The following is a 13,264-nucleotide window of genomic DNA, read 5'->3' on the forward strand; positions in this document are numbered from 1 at the left end:
CGAGGTCTGGCTATGCCACTGTTGTATACAGGTACTTTCTTTGTCCCTAGTGGGCTTAAAATCAAATGGGCCGATGATCAAAGGCAAATGCGTGCGCTAGAGGCCATTAGCGTTGGACTAGTGTCTGCGTTTGCCTTCACCCTATGATCAGACCCAGCGAGCACATGCAATACTCCCTCCTCCTGTGAGCGCAGCATTCAAAATGGTGGTGCCCTGACCTGCTGTCGGGCGCCACCATTTTGAATGCAGCGCTCACAGGAGGAGGGAGTGCTACTCCTTCCTCCTGATTCAGAAGGTACGAGGGAGGTTAGGGGGGGGGCACTAAGCAACCAGGGTGGGCGGTGATGGTGCCCACTGGGCCACCAGAGAAACTCTTTTGCACGGGGGGGGGGGGGGGGGGGAAATGGATGTCCACTGGACCCTCAGCCTCTTGTGTCTGGGTAATAGAAACATAAGGGCCAAATGGCCCATCCACAGTAACCACTAACTTCTCCTTTTTTCCTAAGGGATCCCACATGTCTATACCACGCTTTCTTAAATTCTGACACAGTCTTCGTCTCCACGATCTCCACCGGGAGGCCATTCCACGCATCCACCACCCTTTCTGTGAAGGAGTAATTTCTTAGATTCTTCCTAAGTCTATTTGCTGTTAATTTCATTGGGTGGGGGGGGGGGGGGGGTGGAGCCTGGACCTGTCAAACAACTTTTGCAGGAGGATTGTGCCTTGGGTGCGTGCACAGGCATAGTCCTCCCGCAGATGTTTCCTGATGATCAAAACTAATAGTATGCATAAATTTGCATGCTATTAGTTTTGATCATCGGGGCTTTATTTCCACGCTAATTTTAGAGCGCTGTTCGGAATAGCACGGAGAATTTGATCATCTGCCCCTAAGTGTTTGTACCTGCGGCAAACCTGGCTTTCTGTCCTCTTCCTTTAGCGTTAGTTTCCACTCTTTATTGTGTTGTGCCCACTTTTTGTCCCTTGGCCTGTTCATACAGTTACTTCTTCCTGGACTGATCAACTGCCCTGGCACAATCTTGTTTCTACTGAGGTGTTTGTGGTTCATGATTGGAGGGGTGCTGTTGGGGTGATAATTCTCAGTTTCTGGGGGGGAGGGGATAGAAGAGCAGGAAGTTAATTTTTTTTAGGTATATTAAAAGCAGGAAGCCGGCAAAAGAATCGGTTGGACCGCTAGATGACCGAGGAGTAAAAGTGGCGATCGGGGAAGACAAAGCTGTAGCGTAGAAATTAAATGAATTCTTTGCTTCGGTCTTCACCGAGGAAGATATGGGTGGGATACTGGTGCCGGAAATGGTGTTCGAAGCTGACGAGTCGGAGAAACTTAATGACTTCTCTGTAAACCTGGAGGATGTAATGAGGCAGTTCTACAAACTGAAGAGTAGCAAATCTCCTGGACTGGATGGTATTCATCCCAGAGTACTGATAGAACTGAAAAATGAGCTTGCGGAGCTATTGTTAGTAATATGTAATTTATCCTTAACAATCGAGCGTGGTACCGGAAGATTGGGTTTGGCCAATGTAACGCCGATTTTTTGAAAAGGTTCCAGAAGAGATCCTACAGTTATCCCCTCAATCTGTCACATCATCAACCTCTCTCTCTCCACTGCTACTGTCCCTGACACCTTCAAGCATGCTGTAGTCACACCACTTCTCAAAAAACCTTCACTTGACCCCACCTGTCCCTCCAACTACCGCCCCATCTCTCTTCTACCCTTCCTCTCCAAATTACTTGAACGCGCTGTCCACAGCCGCTGCCTCGATTTCCTCTCCTCTCAGGCCGTCCTCGATCCGCTTCAATCCGGCTTTCGCCCACTACACTCGACAGAAACAGCACTCTCTAAAGTCTGCAATGACCTGTTCCTTGCCAAATCCAAAGGTCACTATTCCATCCTCATCCTCCTCGACCTATCGGCCGCCTTTGACACCGTTAATCATAATTTACTTCTTGACACACTGTCCTCATTCGGGTTCCAGGACTCCGTCCTCTCCTGGTTCTCTTCGTACCTTTCCCAACGCACCTTCAGAGTATTTTCTAATGGCTCTTCTTCCACCCCCATCCCGCTCTCTGTTGGGGTTCCTCAAGGATCTGTCCTTGGACCGCTTCTTTTCTCGATCTACACCTCTTCCCTGGGCTCGCTGATCTCATCACATGGTTTCCAGTACCATGTCTATGCTGATGACACCCAGCTTTATCTCTCCACTCCCGACATCACAGTCGAAACCCAGGCCAAAGTTTCGGCCTGCCTCTCTGACATCGCTGCCTGGATGTCCAACCGGCATCTGAAACTGAACATGGCAAAGACCGAGCTCCTTGTCTTTCCACCCAAACCCTCTTCTCCTCTTCCCCCACTTTCCGTCTCTGTTGACAACGCCCTCATCCTCCCCGTCTCTTCAGCCCGCAATCTCGGAGTCATCTTCGACTCCTCCCTCTCCTTCTCTGCCCATATCCAGCAGACAGCTAAAACCTGTCGCTTCTTCCTCTTTAATATTAGCAAAATTCGCCCATTCCTCTCTGAACAGACCACCCGAACCCTCGTCCACTCGCTCGTTACCTCTCGTCTTGACTATTGCAACCTTCTTCTCACTGGCCTCCCGCTTAGCCATCTATCCCCCCTTCAATCTGTTCAAAATTCCGCCGCACGTCTTATCTACCGCGTGAATCGATACTCTCATATCACCCCTCTCCTCAAGTCGCTTCACTGGCTCCCGATCCGCTACCATATACAGTTCAAGCTTCTCCTATTGACCTTCAAGTGCACTCAATCTGCAGCCCCCCTTTACCTCTCTACCCTCCTCTCCCCGTATGTTCCCACCCGTAACCTCCGCTGTCAGGACAAATCACTACTATCTGTACCCTTCTCTACCACCGCTAACTCCAGACTCCGCCCCTTCTGCCTCGCATCACCTTATGCCTGGAACAGACTTCCCGAGCCCATACGCCATGCGCCCTCCCTGCCCATCTTCAAGTCCTTACTCAAAGCCCATCTCTTCTCCCTTGCTTTTGGTGCCTAACCACCTTCCCCATTCATGTCACCTCCACTGACTACATAGTTTATAACCTTTAGATTGTAAGCTACCTACATTGACTACCTAAGTTGTAAGTTACCTACACTGACTACATAGTTTGTAACCTTTAGATTGTAAGCTCTCTTGAGCAGGGACTGTCCTTCCCCATGCTAAACTTGTACAGCGCTGCGTAACCCTAGCAGCGCTATAGAAATGCTAAGTAGTAGTAGTAGTAGATCCAGGAAATTATAGACCGGTGAGTCTGACGCCGATGCCGGGCAAAATGGTAGAGACTATTATTAAGAACAAAATTACAGAGCATATTCAAAAGCATGGATTAATGAGACAAAGTCAACATGGATTTAGTGAATGGAAATCTTGCCTCACCAATCTACTACATTTCTTTGAAGGGGTGAACGAACATAGTAGCATGAATAACATAGTAGATGACAGCAGAAAAAGACCTGCACGGTCCATCCAGTCTGCCCAACAAGATAAACTCATATGTGCTACTTTTTGTGTATACCTGACCTTGATTTGTTTCTGCCATTTTCAGGGCACAGACCGTGGAAGTCTGCCCAGCACTAGTCCCACCTCCCAGCCACTAGCCCCACCTCTCACTACCAGCTCTGCCACCCAATCTCGGCTAAGCTTCTGAGGATCCATTCCTTCTGAACAGGATTCCTTTATGTTTATCCCACGCATTTTTGAATTCCGTTACCGTTCAAAAATGTGTAGGATAAAGGTGAGCTGGTTGATATTGTGTATCTGGATTTTCAGAAGGTGTTTGACAAAGTACCTCATGAAAGACTCCAGAGGAAATTGGAGAGTCATGGGATAGGAGGTAGTGTTCTATTGTGGAGTAAAACCTGGTTAAAAGATAGAAAACAGAGAGTAGGGTTAAATGGTCAGTATTCTTAATGGAGAAGGGTAGTTAGTGGGGTTCCCCAGGGATCTGTGCTGGGACCGCTGCTTTTTAACATATTTATAAATGACCTAGAGATGGGAGAGTAACTAGTGAGGTAATTAAATTTGCTGATGACACAAAATTATTCAAAGTTGTTAAATCGCGGGAGGATTGTGAAAAATTACAAGAGGACCTTAGGAGACTGGGCGTCTAAATGGCAGATGACGTTTAATGTGAGCAAGTGCAAAGTGATGCATGTGGGAAACAGGAACCTGAATTATAGCTACGTCATGCAAGGATCCACGTTAGGAGTCACGGACCAAGAAAGGGATCTAGGTGTCATCGTTGATGATACGTTGAAACCTTCTGCTCAGTGTGCTGCTGCGGCTAAGAAAGCAAATAGAATGTTAGGTATTATTAGGAAAGGAATGGAAAACAAAAATGAGGATGTTATAATGCCTTTGTATCGCTCCATGGTGCGACTGCACCTCGAATATTGTGTTCATTTCTGGTCACCGCAGCTCAAAAAAGATATAGTAGAATTAGAAAAGGTGCAGAGAAGGGCGACAAAAATGATAAAGGGGATGGGACGACTTTCCTATGAGGAAAGGCTAAAGAGTCTAGGGCTCTTCAGCTTGGAGAAAAGGCAGCTGAGGAGAGATATGATAGAGGTCTATAAAATAATGAGTGGAGTTGAAAGGGTAGATGTGAAGCGTTTGTTTGTGCTTTCCAAAACTACTAGGACTAGGGGGCATGCGATGAAGCTACAATGTAGTAAATTTAAAACGAATCAGAGAAATGTTTTTTTCACTCAATGTGTAATTAAACTCTGGAATTCGTTGCCAGAGAATGTGATAAAGGCGGTTAGCTTAGCGGAGTTTAAGAAAAGGTTTGGACAGCTTCCTAAAGGAAAAGTCCATAGACCGTTATTAAATGGACTTGGGGAAAATCCACTATTTCTGGGATAAGCAGTATAAAATGTTTTGTACTTTTTGGGGATCTTGCCAGGTATTTGTGACCTGGATTGGCCAGTGTTGGAAACAGGATGTTGGGCTTGATGGACCTTTGGTCTTTCCCAGTATGGCAATACTTATGTACTTATGAGTTTCAACCCTCTGCCACTTTCCCATCTTAGTATATTAGTTGATTTTGTTGGAATAATGTATTGTGTTTTACATGCATTGTCTGTCAGCAATGTTTTTTTTTTTTCTCTGTGATTACTCTGTGACCTCTGATGTGAATTGTTTAGAGAGGTCACACCCATGCAACTTCCTGTGGGGGTTAGAAACAGCACAGCACATGGAGCTCTAATGGTCTCTCCTAAGCTGAGGATCTATAGTGTGAGCATCCATTACCATCTAAGCACATGGAAAGAGCTGATAAACCAAATGTATTATATTATGTATATATAAGCCTGCTGAATATCAATCTGACTAAAACTGTGAGTAAACAGATGTTTTGTTACTTCAACTTTAAAGTGACTCAGCAGTGAATTATTCTGGGGTGTATGTGAGAGAGATGAAGAAAAGAAATTAACATTTCTAAAGCTGAAGCTGTGTGTATAAAAATCTGCTAATTATTTACTACAAATAATCCAACAAAAGGGTTATGGGCCCAGCCCAGGAATTGAAAAAGGAAAAAGAGAAATATTACCAGGCAGTGAAAAAGCCAAATTTTTTCTCTTAAGTTTTAAAAGAAAGATTAAGTCTGTCTCTCTCTCTCCCCCCCCCCCCCACACACCAAACAGAAGGCAAGGCTAAAATGGCTGAGGGAGGAAATTCACCATTTTTCCACTCTCTCAAGGTGCCTAAGTTAACTGAACATAATTATAAGCAATGGGAACTAAGATTCAGATGTCTCCTTCAAGCAAAGAAATTAAGTATATGTTTAGACCAAAACAGAACAGCTGAAAATATGGCTGAATGGGACAATGCAAACTATTATGTGAAGTGCATGTTTTTTGAAGCTCTCTCAGAGAAACAAGCCATATTGGTGGAGGCAAAAGATACAGCAAAGGAAATTTTAGATAAACTGAGAACTATGTATGCAACTACATATGCAAAACAGCAACCAATTTGGTTGGCAGAGTTGAATGAAACCAAATTAAGGGATAAAAGTAAGTGTAATGATCACATTATGCATCTTATGTCTTCATTTCAAAAGCTAGAACTTTCTGGAATTCCCATGTGTGATGCATTGAAAAGAGCATTTCTTTTTACCTCACTATCAAAGAAGTTTGATGTTTTTAGGTCTGTGAATGAAGCCATTGAAGGGCAATCGTTTGAACAGGCAGCATCAAAACTGAGGCAGGAATGCATAATTAATGATTCTGAGGAGATGTGTTCTCAAAGACAGTCAGAGAGAAATGAAACAAATTTCTTGGCAAAGAGTAGAGGAAGGCGGAGCTATGGGAAAACTCCACCCAAGGGCAAGCTGATTTGCTATTCATGTGGAAAGGAGGGACATGTATCTAAATGGTGTAAGGAAACACAAAACACCCCCTCTAGCTCACCTAAGCCAATGGAACAAAAGAATTTTCCAACCAGGAAATGTACAAAGGACAATGATAAACATAAGAGCTTTCTAATGGCAGAAAAATCTTTGACTATGGTAAATAATAATTCAAATGAAAGTACTTGGATTTTGGATTCGGGGAGCACATGCCATTTAACCAATTGTAAAGATTTCTTTCAGGAAATGTGTCCAGAAGAAGGTATTCTTCATACTGCAAATGCAGGGACTACTCAGATCCAAGCAAAAGGCATTGGATTCTTAAAATGCAAAGTGTCTAATGAAGTTAAAGAAATTCCTGTAAGTGATGTCTTGTATATTCCCCAAGCAGTTTGCAATATGCTTAGTGTATCTACATTAGATAAGAAGGGATTTGTGATTCATTTTGAAAACAGTAAGTGCACAATCTCTAAAAATGATGAAGTGTATGCTGAAGCTTTTATGCATAATGATATTTATAAACTGAGCATTTCAGGTGAAGCCTCACATATGGCGCAAGTAAGGAAGAATGATGGTAAATGTAGTCTGGAAATCTGGCACCGCCGCCTGGGACATCGTGATTTTAAGGTGATCCAGGATCTTTACAGTAACCAACTTGCTACAGGCATTGAAATAAGTGCAGATACTGGTAAAATGGAGAAATGCATAGACTGTGTTACTCAAAAAGGTGTGAGACCCTCATTTCCTGCATACACAGGAAATAGGAGTAATAAAGTACTGGACTTAATACACAGTGACTTATGTGGACCGTTTAATATCCCATCATTGGGAAATAACAGATTTGTGCTAATATTCTTGGATGATTTCTCTAGATACTGTGTGGCCTATTTGCTGAAAGAAAAAAATCAAGTCACAGACATGCTGAAGAAATACGTAGCCATGGTGAGCAATAAATTTGAAAGAAAACCAAAGGTTCTTCAGACCGACAATGGTGGTGAGTTCACTTCACAAAGCATGCGCACATTTCTAGAACAAGAAGGCATTCAGCATATCACAACAGTAGCTTATACACCAGAGCAAAATTCTGTTGCAGAGAGAAAATTTAGGTCACTTGTGGAAATGACCAGATGTATGCTGTCAGATAGCAATCTCCCTAAAAGACTATGGGGGGAAGCCATTCTCACAGCAGTGTACCTACAAAATAGAATGCCAACTAAAGGCGCTGAGCGCACACCACATGAGACATGGCATGGTAGGAAGCCAAACCTGTCACACATAAGAACATTTGGAAGTACAGCATATGCTCATGTACCAAAGCAAAGAAGGCATAAGCTGGATTCCACAACAGAAAGGGGCATTTTAGTTGGCTATGCTCCAGGACACAAAGGATATAGAATTTTGAATCTGAAAACTGGCATTGTTGGCATAAGACATGTTACATATTTTGATGAAAACAAAAGGGTTGATAAAGGCTGGATTATCCCAGATGAGCCTTATCATCCAGAATATGAAACTAGAACCATAATAGACATGCCAGTGTATATAAATGCCATACCAAGGCAGATGTCTGAAAGCAACTCATCTGTATCTAACGAGGAACAGGCAGAGGAAGCAGACACAGAAAGGATCATTGAAGAAGACAGTACAGTTGAAGAAGGGGAATCAATTGGAGAAGGACTCTCAGATTTAGAGGATGCGGAAAGGTCGGACCAACCTGTTGTCAGACGCTCATCCAGGGAAAACAAAGGTGTTCCACCCCCAAGACTGTCTTACCTAACAAAGTCAGCAGAAGCTCAAGAGCCCTTAACATGGGATGAGATTGAGAAAATGCCAGCAGAAGAAGCTGCTGAATGGCGTAAAGCTGCACAAGAAGAAATTGATTCATTGCATAAAAATAAAACTTGGATTCTTACAAAATTACCTCCTGGCAAGAAAGCTATAGGATGCAAATGGGTATTCAAGTTAAAAAGGAATGCACAAGGAAAAGTGGAAAGGTATAAAGCCAGATTAGTCGCAAAGGGATATCTTCAAAAATATGGAGAAGATTTTGATGAAGTGTTTGCACCTGTAGTGAAACACACGACAATTAGAACACTTCTGAGCATTGCAGTCTCAAAAGGCATGCAAGTCAACCACATTGATGTGAAAACAGCATTTCTTCATGGAGATATAACTGAAGACTTGTACATGGAACAGCCAACAGGTTTCATAAATACAAAACAAAGACAGCTAGTGTGTAAATTAAACAAAGGTCTTTATGGATTAAAGCAAAGTGCAAAATGTTGGAATGACAAATTGCATGAAATATTGACAAATTTAGGATTTAAGCAAGGTGAAGCAGATAAATGCTTGTACACTAGGTGCAGAAATGGACAATATGCATACATTTTAGCTTTTGTTGATGATCTGCTCATTGCAAGCGAAAGTGAGCAAGAGTACAAGGACATTGTAAAATATTTAAACCTGAATGTTGAGATAAAAGAACTTGGTAATGTGTCATACTATCTTGGTATAGAAATTGAGAAACAAAATGATGGTTCTTATCTTCTAAGCCAGAAGCAGAAAATAAATGAGCTTATTGAAAGTTTAGGTATGCAAGATGCCCAAGTTGTAAGCACTCCCATGATCACTGATTTTCTGAAGGATGAAACAGTAAGAGAACCTTTACCAGATAACATCCAATATAGATCAGCCATAGGTAAGCTTTTATATCTAACTACCACATACAGGGCTGATATAGCAAATGCAGTAGGAATTTTGAGCAGAAGGGTCAGCTCACCTACCAAATCAGATTGGACTGCAGTTAAAAGGATGGTAAGGTATTTAAAAGGTACCATTGATTGTAAATTAAAGATTTCAGCCAATAGTAATCCAAAACTAATATGTTACTGTGATTCAGATTGGGCAGGGGATCATTCTGACTATAAATCCACAAGTGGATATGTGTTTATGTATGGAAATGTACAAATTTCTTGGGCCAGTCATAAACAAAGTATTGTGAGTCTGTCTTCTACAGAAGCTGAATATGTGGCTGTATCAGAAGCATGCAGAGAACTGATGTGGATTGAAAAACTTTTGCTGGATTTTGGAATAGATGAACAGAGACCAATCCAGATAATGGAAGATAATCAGAGCTGCATCAGACTGTCACAGAATGACAAGGTTCAGTCACGCACCAAGCACATCGCAACGAAATATCACAACGTGCGAGAGCTGGCGAAAGAAGGGGTTATCAGTCTACACTATTGTCACACCAGTGAGATGACAGCTGACATCATGACCAAACCGTTACCCAGAGAACGTTTTGAGAATCTGCGAATAAAGCTTGGACTTTGTATGAATTAATAATTGCATGACAGTTATGCATGAGAAGGGGTTTGTTGGAATAATGTATTGTGTTTTACATGCATTGTCTGTCAGCAATGGTTTTTTTTTCTCTGTGATTACTCTGTGACCTCTGATGTGAATTGTTTAGAGAGGTCACACCCATGCAACTTCCTGTGGGGGTTAGAAACAGCACAGCACATGGAGCTCTAATGGTCTCTCCTAAGCTGAGGATCTATAGTGTGAGCATCCATTACCATCTAAGCACATGGAAAGAGCTGATAAACCAAATGTATTATATTATGTATATACTAGTAAAAAAGGCCCGTTTCTGACACAAATGAAACGGGCGCTAGCAAGGTTTTCCTCGGAGTGTGTATGTTTGGGAGAGTGTATGTGAGAGTGTCTGTTTGTGAGTCAGAGTGAAAGTGTGATTGTGTGAGAGAGAGCGTGAGTCTGGGTGTGAGTGTGTTTGTGAGAGAGTGTGTGTGTGAGAATGAGAGTGTGTGCAAGTGTGTATGTGAGACACAGTGTGAGTGAGAGTGTGTGTGTGTGGGCGAGAGAGAGAGTGTGTGTGAGACACAGATTCTCTGTTTGAGTGAGTGTATGAGACCAAGCGAGTGTGTGAATGACTGTGTGACACATAGAGAGTGAATGTGATACAGTGTGAGACAGAGTGTGTGAGAGTGAGAGTCAGAAAGACATTGTATATGAGAGAGAGAGTGTGAGCCGTGCCCTCCCAATCCATGGCCATCTGTCCCCTGCCCCCTCCATTCATCCTTTTCCAGCAATTCCCCTCTGTCCCTGAGCCCTGCCCTCCCAATCCATGGCCATCCATGTTTGTCTGTCACCTGCCCCATCCATTCATCCCTATCCTGCATTTCCCCTCTCTGCCTGAGGCCTGCTCTGCAATCCATATCCATCCATGCCCATCTGTCCCCTCCATTCATCCCTATCCAGCAATTCCCCTCTCCCTGAGTCCTGCCCTTCCAATCCATGCCCATCCATGCTCATCTGTCACCTGGCCCCTCCATTTTTCCCTATCCAGCATTTCCCCTCTCTGCCTGAGGCCTGCTCTGCAATCCATATCCATCCATGCCCATCTGTCCCCTCCATTCATCCCTATCCAGCAATTCCCCTCTCCCTGAGTCCTGCCCTTCCAATCCATGCCCATCCATGCTCCTCTGTCACGTGGTCCCTCCATTTTTCCCTATCCAGCATTTCCCCTCTCTGCCTGAGGCCTGCTCTGCAATCCATATCCATCCATGCCCATCTGTCCCCTCCATTCATCCCTATCCAGCAATTCCCCTCTCCCTGAGTCCTGCCCTTCCAATCCATGCCCATCCATGCTCCTCTGTCACCTGGTCCCTCCATTTTTCCCTATCCAGCAATTTCCCTCTCTCCCTGAGTCCTGCCCTCCCAATCCATGCCCATCCATGCTCCTCTGTCCCCTGCCGCCTCCATTCATCCTTTTCCAGCAAGTCCCCTCTCGCCCTTCCATGTTCCCCCCCCCCCTTCGCATCCATGCTACGCTCTCTCCCATGTCCCAGCCTGGCCCGCCCTCTTCTCCCCCCCCCCCTTCGCATCCATGCCCCCCCCCCCCTTCGCATCCATGCATCCTGTTTTTTTTTTTTATTCTTTTTAACTTTACCTCCGTGGCGGTTCGTGCAGCGAAGCGTCAGGGAAGGAGGCGGCGCTCCCGACGTCTAGCTTTCCCTTCGCTGTGTTCCGCCTTGTTTTGAAGGCGGAACACAGCGAAGGGAAGGCTAGACGTCGGGAGCGCCGCCTCCTTCCCTGACGTTTCGCTTCCGGATTTGTTTGTTTTCTCGCGAGGGCGGGGCAGAGACGGCAGGCTGAACCCTTCAGCCTCAGCCTGGGAGTGACGTCAGATGGCTTCAAGGCTTCAGGCTTCAAGGCTTCAGGCTTCCGGCTTCACAGAACTGAGGCTTCCGGCTTCAAGTTTCCGGCTTCACAGAACGTGGCTTCAGAACGTTGAGGGTGCGTTTTATTATATTAGATAAGCCTGCTGAATATCAATCTGACTAAAACTGTGAGTAAACAGATGTTTTGTTACTTCAACTTTAAAGTGACTCAGCAGTGAATTATTCTGGGGTGTATGTGAGAGAGATGAAGAAAAGAAATTAACATTTCTAAAGCTGAAGCTGTGTGTATAAAAATCTGCTAATTATTTACTACAAATAATCCAACAGATTTTTCTCCTCTTCCTATCTGGTGCCCTCTCACTCAGGTCCATATCCCTAGTGGCTAGCAGAAAAATTAAGATTGGCCCACTGTAACATCATTGCGGGGTGGGGGTGGGGGGTGTACAAAAGAGCTCCAGTCAGAATTGGATGATATGGTATGGAAGTATATATGTATAAAGGGAGGGGTGGGCCATCAGTGAATTGTTTAAAAGTTCTTCGCTAGTGCACTGCTCATCAATACAGGCATCAGGGTAACCTCTTGATTTAAAACGGTCTTTCAGATCCAAAGCTCTCTTATATTGATACTTATCTGAGCAAATTCTCTTAATCCTTAGGACATTAAATAAATGGAAGTTTGGCATTTTTCTTTCTGACTCTAAGCGCTACTGTATATCTGATGTTAAAGTGATGATAAAGTTCAGAGTGTCCGACTGGGAAAGGGTATTTATGCGCTGGGTAGACCTACTGTTTTGGATTTGACTCATTTTTATTTATTTTATTTATTTATTTGTAGCATTTGTATCCCACATTTTCCCGCCAATTTGCAGGCTCAGTGTGGCTTACATTTGCCGTAGTGGCGATTGCCATTTCCGGTTAGCAGAGTTACAATGGTATTGCATTAAGGTGCATACATACATGGTAAAGAAGATTACATCAATTATAGAGAAATTTTCTTGTGTCCTCTTAACAATACTACCAACACGAAGGCAACATTGCTTGTTACATTTCTTTATGAATTAGATCATTATAGTTTTAAAGCCTAGATTTTAAATAAGGCTGTGAACTTTTGTGGACAAGTAATATGTGTACTTTTCCAGCTGTTTCTAAAGGCACCCAGGACCATAGGGGAGCCTTTTCCTGCTTGAAACCTAAGGTTTTGGCAGTTGCAGGCAACCTTTTTTTCATTTACTTTCCATGTAAATGTTTAAATATCAGGGGACCAATAATGTTTTTCTTAAACCAATACAATTGGAAACTTTTCTAATAGGAAAATCTGTTTTTTTTGGGTGGGGGGGGAGGGGGTTGTGGGTGAGTAGTTGTTGATGGCTGGTGTCAGCCTTGTCTCTCTCTCTCTCTTCCTGTAATGGGGGCTACGTTTTTTTTTTCTAGTGCCTTAATCTTGTTTTGATGCTTGATTAGAATTATTTTTTTTATTGTTCCTGCTTCTTCATTTGTAATATAATATTACAGAAATTTCAATAATAGTAATAATAGTAAAAATAAAAAAAAAGGTTTGGACAAATTCTTAGAGGAAAAGTACATAAACCATTATTAAGGTAGACTTGTGGAATCCACTGCTTATCCCTGGGGAACAGCAGCTTGGAATATACCTACTTTTTGGGATCCTGT

At 43.4% G+C, this 13,264-nt stretch overlaps 1 protein-coding gene across 1 annotated transcript in view; it reads left to right on the plus strand.

Moving 5' to 3' along the window:
- LOC115463615 overlaps positions 1-13,264 on the plus strand; it is a 123,011-nt gene that overhangs the window by 96,840 nt on the left and 12,907 nt on the right.

This window comes from Microcaecilia unicolor, chromosome 1 (genome assembly GCF_901765095.1).
Source record: "Microcaecilia unicolor chromosome 1, aMicUni1.1, whole genome shotgun sequence".
Lineage (NCBI taxonomy): Eukaryota > Metazoa > Chordata > Amphibia > Gymnophiona > Siphonopidae > Microcaecilia > Microcaecilia unicolor.